The sequence below is a fragment of the Haliotis asinina genome, chromosome 9 (genome assembly GCF_037392515.1).
Source record: "Haliotis asinina isolate JCU_RB_2024 chromosome 9, JCU_Hal_asi_v2, whole genome shotgun sequence".
NCBI classification, from domain to species: domain Eukaryota; kingdom Metazoa; phylum Mollusca; class Gastropoda; order Lepetellida; family Haliotidae; genus Haliotis; species Haliotis asinina.
The window spans coordinates 46,214,285-46,229,626 of record NC_090288.1 but is presented as its reverse complement, the minus strand read 5'-3'; the positions used below and the strand labels follow the sequence as shown (position 1 = coordinate 46,229,626).

At 38.6% G+C, this 15,342-nt stretch overlaps 1 pseudogene; it reads right to left on the bottom strand.

Annotated features, from left to right (window-relative positions):
* The window catches only part of LOC137296865 (receptor-type tyrosine-protein phosphatase alpha-like), a 40,310-nt pseudogene extending 27,428 nt beyond the window's left edge, over positions 1-12,882 (bottom strand).
* Between the last annotated feature and the right edge of the window lie 2,460 nt (positions 12,883-15,342).

Sequence of the window (15,342 nt, the reverse complement as noted above, 5' to 3'; positions counted from 1 at the left end):
TGTTACTTTTTGAGTTCTTCAAATATAATCCCATCTTCAAACTTTTATTCCTGAACACCTGTTTTATGAAGAAAGATCGAGGGTTAGTTAAACGTACCTCGATCCAGCCCGCCTAGGTAGAATCAGTGCCAAGCAACAACAGCTGTCACCAACCAACCATTGTAACAACCAAAGCGACAGAACAATGTTTCTTAAATGATTAATTGATTGTTCCTTGTTGAACGTTAGACTCAACAATTTTCCTGCTAATGCGATCTCTAAATAATCGAGACTGGACCAGACAATCCAGTGTCAAACATCGTGAGCATCGATTAACTCAGTTGACATGTGCCGATTAAATCAGCGAGCTTTATCACCACAGCTCGAAAAATCCAGATTTCACGAAAGTGTCCTTTCCAAGTAACAGATAAGGTTGTGCCAAACGAGACTATGAGAGCAACGTCATGCAATAATTTCATTTCGCACTGACTTATCCACAGAAAAATATACGTTACCTACAAGTCATGGTTTCTTCTCCATATGCGAACCTTTCCTATTATTTCCTGGTGAAACGTATTGCATTGATAGACTAGAAACGTAACATCACCGTGTACATGACAGATCACTGAAAGAAAGGAAAAGGAGAATGTGTTTCATAAACCCGCTGCAGTATTTAAATGTCGCGTAGAGCTCGCTGGGAAGAATTTACACGAATTCATAGAAAGGATAATACTTGCACATTTGTCAGACATGATAGTATGGCTGTTACTGGACTTTATGTCTCATTTAGGTTTTCAGTTTTTCGGTTTAAAGTGTCACGCGAAATCAATAAATACGAAATGAATAATTGTAGCATTTAATAGTTTGTATTGCCTTTATCTTACCCCCAGAAGCGCCATAAATATTGGATAGCCATTGTTTCCCTTGCAACATTCTTGTCAGAACATACAACCTAAGCAGTAAGATTCTCTGACTACACAATTATCAAAAGTTCACAATCATTATTGCCTCCTCAATCACGAAATTGGCCCCTTGTCAATGAAGATGAAAGGCCCTGAAGTTTGAACCGGTGAATACGGAAATCATGTGCATATTGCTGAAGGCTTTAGATGTTTTGGCATCTTTGGCACATCATTCCACCAGAGTTAAACACAAAGCCTTTCATCAGTGCTTAATACTTTAATGCTACACAACATCTCACAATAACATTATAGAAATGAAGCTGTGTCCAACCGTGACAACACATAGCTCTGCAGGCTACAACGGACTTATACAATGTCTCTACAAAAATGAGGGAAAGAAATGGCATAATAGGGGACAGACTGATATGTTAGTTTGAAAGTGAGTGAGTGAATTTTAAAGTCACATTGGCAATATTTCAACTTTATCGTGATTAAAACTAGTTCTAAATTCATTTACATATATATGATATATGAAACCCTGTCAACGACGTTGATCACTGGATTGTCTGTCCCAGATCATTTACAGACCGCAGCCAGATACTGCTGGGTGCGGCGTAAAACTCAACTCACTGTCAATGAAGGTAAAACTAGTTCTAAATCCATTTACATATATATGATATATGAAACCTTTCAAAGACGGTAAATTAACTAGTATACATCTATTAAAAGTAGAAAACTAATATTTGGACAATGCAGTACAAAAATAAGTTCTAGATTGCCTATGACTGAACGAAGATCACCATAGCAGTGAGTGTTAAGCCAAGTTCAAAGTCACAGAACAGTACCACCATTATGTTTTACAGGGGAATTTCGGTACTACGTTGAAGTCCATTGTCGCAGCATGGATTTTTCAGATTAAATCTGCTGGGTCCATCCATATCAATGGACTTCGTACATTACAGATTGTTGTAATATGTCTTCATATCTCATCCAACGAGGAGACACGTATGTGGCATTTATGTTATGTTAGTTAAGTTCACCCTGAGCATGATACATGAATATGACAATGTGGAGTATCAAATTGTTTGCATGCATTCTTCTGTTGCTTGAACCGTTGTCCCCTCATTCAGTTTCATCCTAATCACGATCTACTGTGTTGTAGTAAGGCGTTGCACTGGCGATATGTTCATATGTTCTTTCACTTGCAGGAACCTTTGTCTTCTCGTCAAGTGTCACATAGTGCTCCTCTGACGTCTTGTTCTTCGTACTTTCGAGTTTTGCCAGCAATCTGATGAACGAAATGTGGCTATGGCTAAATATGACACGTAGGAACCGAATCCTCTACAAAACAGAAGCAGCAACTCGCTCGATACCTGTTATTCACCCGGAAGTGAAAGCACTGACGACGTAATAAAGAAAGGAACTATGGCTCCCTGCACAATAATTATATTACACAATGTGAAGGAACTGAATATGGCAGGAACCGAAGAATCTATGACAGATAAGGCAGTAAAGAGCTTAATTAAAGGTATAAAATGCGTTGTGTTATTCAATGAATAGTGGAAATAGTATTACCGTCTGATGTAAATGGTTCCACCAATCACCGTTACAATCGACAGCACAGACAGGGCCAGAGCAACTGGCAATAGCCAGTTGAATCTTTCCACCATTGTTTTCACTAAATTAAACAAATGTGAGAATGATCGACAATACATAAACGATGCATATAGAAGACAGACAATCAGAAACTGACATTGTTTGATCATCCGATAAATCAGATTCCACTGAGCATAGAAGGACAACAAGTGTGAGTGTGAGTGCACTGACAATCGGTAATATCATAAGTTCTACGAATGTTATGAATTGACAATATTTTGAAATATTTTTGCTTAATTTATCCCTGGAAACATATTCGCCTGTGCAGATTTTGTTTCTAACAGGAAAACTGCATGTGTTATAGGAATGTTGAATATATCTCCTTCCTTCAGAGCAAAGAAACTGAAAAGTTGGTAATCAATGACACACGCACACATAATCCAGCTGTTCCCATTTGACTTTTGTATTCAATGGCATGTTAAAATCAATTTAAAAATATTAAATATAAATAAAATATATAACCCAAATGACACTGGCACAGTAGAAAATATCAAATGCTTCCATTGATCTGTGGATAACTTACATGACCAAATATACTCACTGAAATAGATGTGAATGCAAATGTTGGTTCATTAACCTTTTATGGAAGAGCATTTTTATATCTCATTCAGTTGATATTATCAGTACTCACTTTGTAGGCATGTGTCGTCATTGATCCTCCCTGCTGCAAATCCTCTAGGACAAGTTCCGTTTTTCTTGTCACAGCTGACACTATCCCAACAGTTTCCACACTGAGAAGCACAGTTGGTGCCATAGAAACCATCCGGACATCCCGTAAATATCCACATACATACTCAAAACATGGATTTACGTTACCGATTTCATTATGTAATACAGAAATATCATAGGAAACAGAAAATAAGAAAGTAAAGGTGGGTTGAAAAGGAAACCGAACACGAAAGTTTCATAACATATGTACAGTATTTGATTAAAGGATTATCAAATTAAACAGACTAAACAGCCAAAAAGACCCTTGTATTAATCATTCATAACAAGAACTCATTTCTCATGACATCCTCTACAAAATACTATAAACAATCTATACCACTTAGGGTGGCGGGGTAGCGCACTGGATAAAGAATTCGCTCGTCATGTCGAAGACATGGGTTCGATGCCCAACATGGGTAACATGTGTGAAGCCCATTTCCGCTGCTCTGATATTGGTGAAATATTGCTAAAAGTAGCATAAAACCATATGCATTCACCCACTTGCTAAACAGGTGCCACTACAAGATCTTCTAGGCTGGAGAAGCTACAAAGAATTTGGAGCCTTTCTAATTAGTTAAAGTCGGACGTCATAGACAATATACTCTGATATGGGTCCATGTTTTTACATCGTTGCTATGGGTATGACCAATACCAGGTGATTATCATAGACACTGTACAGTGAAGGGTGAGTTTCGGTGTTGAACAAACACAAGCTCAGTTTCTAACTATTCCAATGTCCACTAAAATCATGAACTGAATGAACAAATTATCATCATCCAGTCATGTTGCCATGGAGATGAGTCTTAACTGAAATCCAGTCCTCTGCGTAATTCATAGAAACTTATTCTTACTGCCCTTATGGAGAGCAGATAAGCCCAATAAAATCATGAAATGGATTAAAGGATTATCATAATCACGATGCCATGGAAATGTGTGTCACATGTGAGATATTTCCTTTAGTAATCGCCAGATCCTTAATATGGACAGGCGTTCATGCAGGTCATTAACAAGTACGATAGTTAGACTAATAAGCGCTCTATGAGAACTCTGTTGTTACCATAGGAACCCATGCTGCACAAACACACAGACAAAAAGTGTTTTCCATCCATAAAGAGACCTTCCATGACAAAGGAATTCATTGAATGAGACAGTGGACTAGTACACTATTGATGGAATTTGACTCACTGCAAGAAGACATTAGGCCAAGTGTAGCCTAACATATCAAAAAAGACTTTCAAATATGGACCAGCGTCCTACATCATAAGCGCAACAGAGCTGCCTCACAGCACTAATGTATGCCGTCATTTATCCATGACATGTTCCGTTTACAAATGAAACACTTTCGACAGCATCCATACTTTGAGACACCTACTACCATGGGAGTCATGTTTACATTCTGAAAGCATATCCACTCATCAAAAGTTTAGTTCACGCGTGTTACGATGGCCACTTACTTCCATCAACTGTTCTAAACTACAATTTGCAAAAACATTCCATCCTTTTCAAAGGTATTATATAGACCTACAGGCACAAATTCGTTACCTTGAAAGGATGAGTGAAATGAGTTAAATACATTATGAAATTCGATGAAAAAGGCGCGTTCTTAACGAAACATCATGACAAAAGGCATCTGTTTACATGCACGATGTCTTCTGAATGGTTAAAATGAGTACAAACGTTTGATAGGGAAAGTCTTGAGTGGCCATGAGACCTCCAACACTCCAAATGCACCATACGGAAAAACACGTCTTTCGAGCTCCCTACCATTCTGACTCACCTTGTTGACAGGTGAGGTTCATCCATCCTGCTGCACATCCTCCAGGGCATGTACCTGCAGTTTTGTTACAAGTGGCACCACCAAGACAGTTTCCACATCGAGAGGCGCACTTGATGCCATAGAAACCGTCTGGACATGCTACACACATACATAAGATCGTACATGTTTAGATACAAGTTCGAGATTTATCGTTTTCGTTGTAAAAGCGACAAAACCATTCAATGGCATGTGTACGTTTACACGTAAAGACACCGATTTATTGTAAAAGAAATTCATCACGCTGAAAAAGATTAGTGCCATGGGTTCAATAAATCACGAAATTCGATGAAAAAAAGTGCGTTCCTAACAAAACATCGTGCCAAGACGCCGCTGTTCACATGCAACATACATTCTGAATGGTGTTAAAATGAGTATAAATAATATGCCTATTATGAAGTCTTCAGTGTCCACGAGACCTCAAATAATCCAAATGTACCTAACAGAAAAACACGTCTTTCCTGCTCCTTACCATTCTGACTCACCTTGTTGACAGGTGAGGTTCATCCATCCTGCTGCACATCCTCCAGGGCATGTACCTGTGGTTTTGTTACAAGTGGCACCACCAAGACAGTTTCCACATGGGGAGGCGCAGTTGATACCATAGAAACCGTCTGGACATGCTACACAAATGCATGAGATCGTACACGTTTAGATACAAGTTCGCTACAAAAATATTTCACATGAGATCGTACATAGCTAACTATAAGTTCATCATTTAGCAATTCCCTTGTAAAAGTGATATAATCAGTTAATAATTGTGATGTATACCTGCACACTACACGACTTAACTTCATGAATATGGTGTGCGTGAAACAAAAATAATTATACCCAGATTAGACTACAGGCTGCTGCAAGCATATTTTATTTGTTTCAGTCACCGTGGTAAACATGTAAGCTTGCGTTGCAATGTATCTTGACGTTCGTATGAACTGAGCTGTTAAGGTAGACATTAGATTACGATTTGTCATGGTAACCACATATAACTTAAACAAAATTCAGAATAAAACTATAATATCTACCTGTTTTTTCGTTTGACATTGTCTTATCACATTGTCTTACAATGCTACTAGACATTTGTCATGTGTGTTTTACATCCTAAAACCATCTAACAATATATAAACATATCTGTTTTCATAAACATTCTTCTTGTTTTCTCTATTGATGACTTAAACAACGTTGCCCTATCAACTGACGCCAATCCTGAGGCCATGTTGATCTGATGAGGTGGACATACTTATCAGACAATCAGCATACCCGTGCATACATAATTATGAAGTACGTCTAGACAATGTAGCATGCTTTCAGAGACATGAAACAATTTACACTTTTGTATGTACACATTATAGGATGCCTATGGTGATGATTTCAGTTGGTGGATAAAAGGTTGGCTGAAGCGGTCAGTGGTAGGTAAAGGAAAGAAAAAACTTATTGTCACTACTACAGTTGCACATACTTTCTTCCAAAAGTTTAGACTGACTTAAAACACTCACTATACGTTATGTTTAGATATATGGCTACATCGACGATTGAGTTCTCTACTGACCTGAGGGAACCAAGTACAAACCATATTCACATTAACTGCGTGAGGATCATGCATCATGTACCTTAAACAAAACTGAGAATAAAACTGAACGGTGTATATCTAACGTGTTTTCTTTCATGTGATATTGTCATAATATCACGTTGCTTTACTATGTCACTAGACATTTGTCATGTGTGGTTTACATCCCCGAAGCACCCAAACAACAATTTGTTTTCATCAAATTTCCTCTCTTTTTTTCTTTATTGACGTCTTAAACAACGTTGTCCTATCAACTGACGCCAATCCTGAGGTCAAGTTGGTCTGACATACTTATCAGATAATCATCATACCAGTGCAATGTTTACCTTGGTAGTCATAATGCATACTTTGTATGCCTTGTCCTAAAGTATCTCTCATGAACTCCAGTCGACAAAAAACCTGCAGCAGCAGTGATCCCAGGTGTATATGATGATGTAAGACAACTTCACTGTCATGCCAATCAGGTAGCACTATTCACGATAATTATGAACTACGTCTAGATGGTGTAACACGCTTTCAGAGACAAAAAATTCAACCTTTGTATGTACGCATTATAGGATGCCCATGGTGATGTTTTCAATTGTTGGATAAAAGGTTGGCTAAAGTGGTCAATGGAAGGTGAGTGGAGGAAGAAAACTAGCGTCACAACCACGAATGTATATACTTTCTTCCAAAAGCTTAGATTCACTTAAACCACTCACTACTTGTTATGTATAGATATACGGTTACATCGAAGATTGATTTCTCGACTAACTTGAGGGAACCAAGTACAAACCATATTCAGATTAACTGCACGAGGATCATGCATGATATTGCTGAAAAGCATGTGCAAAGATCCTGCACATGAACATATTGTTCGGAATTCGCATTCGCCAATATCCATTGATTTGTATCATTTTCTGAAGTCTAATAACATTAATCTTTTCAACGTCACGAAACTGACTTTACATCTAAGCAATACATTTAGACAGTATGGAATATTTTGCAAAATTAACTATAGAACAGTTGTCTACGTTTACACTAGTGAGTCTAACCTTTTGAAAGGAAGCATAGATATTCATCCTTGTGTCATCTCGTTACAAGTTATCTATGTTGGTGTTGAGAGACACCTATATGGATCAGATGGTCAACAGCATAACTATGTGACAGCATGAGACTTACACACAAATGTAATCACTCTTTTTCTCCTTGTCATACGCACTCACTCATTTAGCAGATCTATCACAAAATGACAAACATACAGTCCAGTCATACGTGTACATTGCTACAATACACCAACTAATCTGCAGTAAGGTAGAAAATAGAAACAATTGAGGAATTCAGTCAAATGTTGGCAATTACCCAAATGATATTATACAATAGCCTTTAAGTTACCTTTTCGATTTATTATTTTAGCGTCGGCACTTATCTGTTTCTTTGTTGTTGCTTGTCACTGAAGAGTTGACATAGGGTCCATGCAGGCAGCATGTACTGCAAGTCCCCAGGGTCCCCAGTGTGGTGATATACCTTCAGTTGCAGGTTATCTACAGCCCTTTTTTTCATGCTGTACGGTTGTCTCAGGTGAGTTATTTTTATGATAGCGTATTAGTTTTAAATAATTAGCTGTGATAATCTAGTATTTTTATTGTACTTTGATGACAGATTTTTACTTCCTATATTTATTGATTTTAATAATGACATCAATTCGTTTGTTCTCGACACGATATGGCTGCAATACTGCCGATGTGACGCTAAATATTAACTCACTCACCCACTTTCTCTTTTTTTTGCGGGGTAGGTTTAGTCGGATAACTGACAAACTAATACAGACATACGCAGAACATCGTCCCCACGGTGTTCTTGGAAATGAAGATTTTGCTCTGTGGGAAATTAACCTGGAATGTAACTCCGCTCCTACTGTACCTGTTTGACAGTCGGTACCAGTATATCCCGGAAAACATCCACTAGAACAGTGACCAGTGATTTTGTCACATACATCAGTCCTTTGAAGGCATAGGCACTGTTTGTCACAATCTTCAGAAAACCATCCGTTACTGCAAACTGAACATAGTTACACAAAAGTCATCATCATTTGATCCATGGAAGAATATATGAAAACTGTGAACAATGTGTGGTAGCCGTTTATCAGAAATGTAGAGGACAACAAGTAACTTCTGACTCTTGTGGACATAGATTTCTCTGGTTGAAATCTGAAAATCTAGCATCCTCGTCAGCTGATAAAATATCACATAGCAATACTCAGCCATCAGAACACATACCAAATATCTGCACTTCGCACAAGATGAGGACTTTCTTGGAGCCAGGTATCCGTATTGTGACCGTGGTTCCTGTCAGTGGCTGGTGGCAGGTGACATTAACTACTGGAGGAGGATGTTCAGTTGATGACCACTTGTAACACATCTGGCTGCCCACAAGTATCTCCAGGCCGTTGTTTCTTTCCGGTTCTGCAGAGAAGAAGGAGACCCATGGTGGAGAAAAATACCTGCTTGACCTATGGCATCAACTGCTTTTCCGGGGCTCACAGTTTTTTGTCTTATATAGAACAACTCCCACGTCTACAATCGTAATTAAAAATACATACTTACAATAAAAATCTTTTTCTTGAAAATTTAACGTAAAAACTATACTCACCTAGACTAGTATGCGAGTTATTATATTTATCGTGACGAGAAAAATGAATTATCACTAATCAGTATCATCAACACTAGAAATTTTAACTCACTTACTCACTCACTGAAGGTATGTGACTAGAGACCATGGGGACTTTGGATACCTGTATGAACCCACTACAGCCGTGAGTGCAGTTAAATATAGCCACAACTTATGAATACGAAAATTAAAACTTCCGTACGTTTAACTTACAATAAATGTTTAGGGACTTACATACCCCCACAGGAGGACGATAATTTTGCAATATTCATGTCATCGTATTTCAACTGAGTAGAAAGATGGCCATGCTATTGGTCACTGGATTGTGTGGCTCAGACACGATTAGTTACAGACCGTCGCTATACAACTGGAATATTGCTGAGGGCGATGTTAAAATCAATCAAGCAAGCATTCAGTCTGTTGGGTTGTTATCCTTCTGTTCATTATCGTGGTCAGCACGCAACAACAACTTTAATTCATCAAGCGTATTAGGGCCTACGTAGGAGATAGTAAGTCCTATGTAGGGCTAAATATCTCCTACGTAGGACATAGTATCTCCTACGTAGGACATACTATCTGCCACGTAGTACTTAATATATCCTTTTAAACGTTCGCATTATGAAGTGTGGTTATTAAATTGAGAAATGTTTGGTTATAGAGGACGATATATAGCAGAAATGCACGTCAGCCGGTATTTATGACACCAACGCAGTGTTTATACACAGTGTTATTGTGTGTGTGAGTGAGTGTGTGTGAGTGAGTGTGTGTGTGTGTGTGTGTGTGTGTGTGTGTGTGTGTGTGTGTGTGTGTGTGTGTGTGTGTGTGTGTGCGCGCGAGTGAGTCAGTGAGTGTGTGTGTGGTACGTTTGGGTGACGTGGACCTTGATCTAACTGCGGTTATGGGTGTTCTCTCTCACTCTTTCTCAAACACAGATGCACACACGCACGAACACACACAGACAGAGGAGGGGGAAAATGTTTCTGACAGGAAATTCTCGTTATGACACGTCCTCCGAAAGTTTTGCTTGTATTCATATGAGGCTAGGTTGGATCAGATATAACGCTCGTCTGTGGTTTATTTTTTTGTAATTTATTCCAAGTTGACTGGTGGAAAAGTGTTGAATGCAGGGTATAGCAACAAGGAATTTCACTACAGTTGTTTGTATAAGGATAAGGATATAAGTACGCATAGATTACCACCAATAGCCACGTCTGTGCACGCAGATTGTGACTAATGTGCAACGACCTCTGAAATATCCATTGCATAATAGAAAAATGTAACGAAGTGTAACAGTGAACTAACTGCAACGCGTAACAATAGAGCAAACTGAACGCGAGGCAGTAAAGTACAACAGTCGGTCCAACACATGAAAGTAACATGCAACAATTATACTACCCATCAAAAGTCTCACTTAAAACACCCACTATATGTTATATATGTATACATGGTTACAACGAAGCTGAATTTCTCCACCAACTTGGGAGAAACAGCTGCAACACTTATGCAGATTAATTGCACGAGGATGATTCATCAAACTGCTGAAAAGCATGTTCGAATATCGTGCATGTGAACTGCTGCGTTTGGTGTAAAATTTTGATACGAATTTGCCATTTTTCACCGAGTTTAATCATTTGTTGAACGCATGATAATAATCTTGTCAACGATACGAATTTGTTTTGTTATACATCAGTTCATGTGTAAACGGTACCTTTAAACAGTATGGAATATTTTGCAAAATCTAGTTTTCAACAGTTGACTGAAGTATGCAGCTACATTTACACAAGTGAGCCTCAATTTTTGATGGGTAGTATAGTTGAACACACGAGTCTAATGGTGAGGGAAACAGTAGACTTTTAGAGGAAATGAAACCCATGGTAGTAGACTCTTAAACAGTGACTGAAACGGTCAAAAAGGAAATGGTTTCCGTGTCTGGGGGAACTAAGTTCACCATGTCAGATTAATGTATAATAACATATATCGAGCATCTCCTACAGGAGAAACTAAGTCCTACGTAGGTGATAATAAGTAGTAAGTCCTATGTAGAAGATACTAAGTCGTACGTAGGAGATACTAACGTAGGACTTACGTATGAGTAAGTCCATCTAAGGCTTAGGAATAAGACTTAGGAATAAGACATAGGAATAAGTCTATACTATCTCCTGCGTTGAAGATAATGAGACCAAAACATTTTTCACCTTGGCCCTAATATGCTTCCATAGATTTCAAAGGAATCTAACAGTTACAGCTTTGTCAGGCTGAAGCAGCAATGCGAAGATCAAAACGAAACAAGAGATAATGCCCATACTTGAATAGACATGCTTTCCCTTCGTCGTCACAGGTTATGAAATGATATGACATTAGTGTCACTTGTAATGTCAATTTAAATACGCCACTCACTGGAAGAAACTGTCAAGTTTTGAATCCATGCATCAGTTGCCTTTGTTCAGACACCCGTGGCAGCGCCTGATTAAGCACAATTCAGTCACGAAACGATGACGGAAATAGTGAGTGAGTGAGTGAGCATGTTTTTAAGCTGCTTATAGCAATAATACAGCAATATCAGAGTGAGGGGCACCAGAAATGGCCTTCACACACTTCGAATCGAACCCGGATCTTCAGCGTGATGAACGGTGAGGCATGCCCCCTCCCCATATAAATATTATTGATCTGCGTCTGATATTACCATCTGTACTTTCCTTTGTGTGTGCACTCACCACCCTGACGTAGATAGAGTCTGATGTGTTGTATCTTCTCTGGAACAGAAGTGTTCAGGTTCACAGTCCAGGTGGGATTTGCCTCATTTTTTGTATGAGTACAGGTTGATTCATGGAAAACCGTTGTGACGGTGCCATCTACGCCCCATTCGGCTACTGCGTATCCCTGCCGGTCAGAGTAGTTACTGCTCTGTTTACAGGGTCTCCGCAAAGCAATGTTTTCTGAAAATGTGAATACATAACCAGATTCACAAATGAAGTACATACATGATACTAATATGAAGTCATGATATTATTGGTATTTATTCCTTGCCTCCAACTCACGTTTCTGACAGTAAGAACCGAACCATCCTTCCTGACATCTGTCTGGATCACCGACCTGGCTACAGGGAGTAGAGGGGAACACGGCACAGGCAGCAGTGGTGTCACAGTGACAATCAGCATCTGTTGATTGGTCCCACCGTTCTTAATTGTTATTCTTTTATCCTTAAATTCACATTATAGTAAAATGCATTGTAAACTTTGTGAGTATGTATGTGTGTGCGTATGTGTGTGTGTGTGTTTGTGTGAGTGTATGTGTGTGTCTGTGTGTGTGTCTGTTTGTGTGTGTATGTGTGTGTGTCTGTGTGCGTAAGTAAGGGTGGTTCAGTGTTTAAAGCGTTTGTTTGTTACGCCGAAGTCCGTGATTCCCGAAATTGGCAGAATGTATGAAGCCGATCTCTTGTGTTTATTGCTCTAATATATCTACAAGCGTGCAAACTAAACTCAAACAGTCAGTCACGTTGGATTTCGGTGAACCACGTCAATCAAGTATGAAGTAGATATTGACACAAATTTCCTACCAGTAAGTTTCAGAGTGGCACAGACCACAAGCGGTCCCATCCAAGACCAACACATCATGGCTACCAAACTGAAAAGACAAAGTAACACGAATCGTTCAGGGTCAATGAAAATATTATAGAGTTAATTTCAAACAAGCATCAACACATATCAATGTTTGTAAGTAGCATTGCCAACATTAAAAATGAAAGTCCTGTTCTTGCTTTACTTAACTACATCTACATATAAGTACATCAGAACCTTGTTACAGGTTCACTCTCTGTTTGTCTTGTCGCCCACTGGAGTGATGGAGCGTACTTAATGGAAGGGAAGACGATATAGTTTGTTTAGAGACGGGCTGGGTTCTTGCTACATGCATAATCAGTGACATACACATATCCACAAAATAGAAGTATTTAACCATTCTGGCAAAATATATATAGCCCAAATCCACTTTGTCAAATTGCGCAATGCTCTCAGATGTCATGACATCTAACCCAGGTGGTCAGTCAGACGAGAGATCGTTTTAACCACTAGTCTACCCCTCCGCCCCGATTCAGTAAGGGATTGTAGACACGACCTCGTTGCGTTGTCACATGTCCAATGGATTCTGCTTGGCATGTAGCACGGTACAGATTCCGGTTGGTCTTTATTCCCTATTGTATAATTGATTGTTGTCATTACATGTGGTTCAGAAAGAGGTTCCACGATAATACATACATACATGTATACTACTGGTGTGCAATTGTGTTGTGAAAGGAAGAAAACAACTATTAAGGGTATAGTATCACGTGTCATGGGGGAGTACAAAGTCTGTTTGCCATCAAAATGCAAAAATCTGTCGATTCTAGTATAGAAAGACTTTGGCTGAACACTATCATCATGCATCGATGTATCAATGTCGACGATGGGAAAACCTGAAATCAAATACGATCTATTTACAACATTAAGTTTACTTATATCTATAGTCTTATGTCCACAAATTTCCAGTGATTCGCGATTTTTATTTCCTCAAAGTATCCACTCCATTGTAACACTTTTATATGTTGGTGTATTTAGCAACGCAGACATTCCCAAACCAAATAGCCCCGAAAAGGAAATTCACTGTAATGATGGCAAATTATGTGGACAGATACAGTGGTCGTAGTTTCCTGAAAACAGCAGAGGAAAAGACTTTTTTTCAGACTACGATTTAATCTCCTTCATAAATGATAGTGCAGAAAAGCGTAAATAACAATGCATCTAGTAATATTTTCCATCACAAGGGATCAATATTTCGATGTCAGTTTCGGAATCTTTTTGAGTAAGTCATTATCTAACAATTGCATTTAGAAAAAGTAGACTTGCTGCATATTTATATTTTGAATATGATTTGTAAATAGAAAAATATTTTTAAATTACTGAGATTGTGAGCGGCTTTAGCCTCACTGGTTGCCGAGGTAGGGTACATGTCCTCCTGAGCGAATACGTAAATCAGAAAACATTCAAGATATATCAAGTTTACCGAATGTTTTAAAACGTAGTGTTGTGATATTTTTAAGGTGTGGATAAATGCACCTACAATCACCTGTGTTTTTATAAGAATGATGCAAATCCGGCTAGCGGCCTGCAGGCTGGTAACATACCATATATCCGAATGGTCTCTGGTGTGGTGATCTACCTTGCCTGTTGCTAGTGATCTATAGCCAGTTTTTCATTTTGTATTGTCTTCCATTACAGTATACTTTTAAGGACATGCTAGTTTTATATCTCTGTCTGTGATACACTAGTAATTTTAATTTTCTGCGTCAACAATTTATTAATTTCTGACGTTTGGTCTTTTTATGATAATTGATTGTTCTCGTTAATATATGAAATATTGCAGATAAGACGACAAATGCTAGCACATTCACTCATTCATCTAGTAATATCTAGAGGTAATGCGAAAATGAAAGCACCAATACACCAGAATTTATCACATTATGATTCATCAGTCATATACACAAAACGGATTTGAAAAGAATGGAGACAACTTACCTCTCACATATTCAGCTCACGGTTGCTCAATGCAATGAACAGACATACATGTAAAGGCTACCAGGAAGCAAATTGAGTACAGGACGTAGAAAAAACAAGGTTTAGACATTGTGATTATCACTGGTCTGAAGTCTCTATGCAGACGTTTGATTTGTTATTGCAAAACAGCAATTGAGCTGTCATAGATCTCTTTGTAATACCAGAGAGCAGTTATAATGCAAGGCTGTCAATATTTATATGCGTGTACATGTCATATTGTAAAGTGCACGTTTACTTTTTAAATTAATCAATTGCATATTTGCTGTTGTAACAGAAGTTTCAGAAACAAAACCATGCACCTTTTAAACAATGCAACGATTTATGCCCTGACGTAACATTGGACAGTCCACCGGTCTTCACACTTCTGCAAATTCACAAACACACACTCACCCATGCTAACAAACGCACGTACACGAGCGCAGGTACCAGGGAAACACCACCCACACTACTCCACCAAACCACACAACAAATCATGGGCAAACC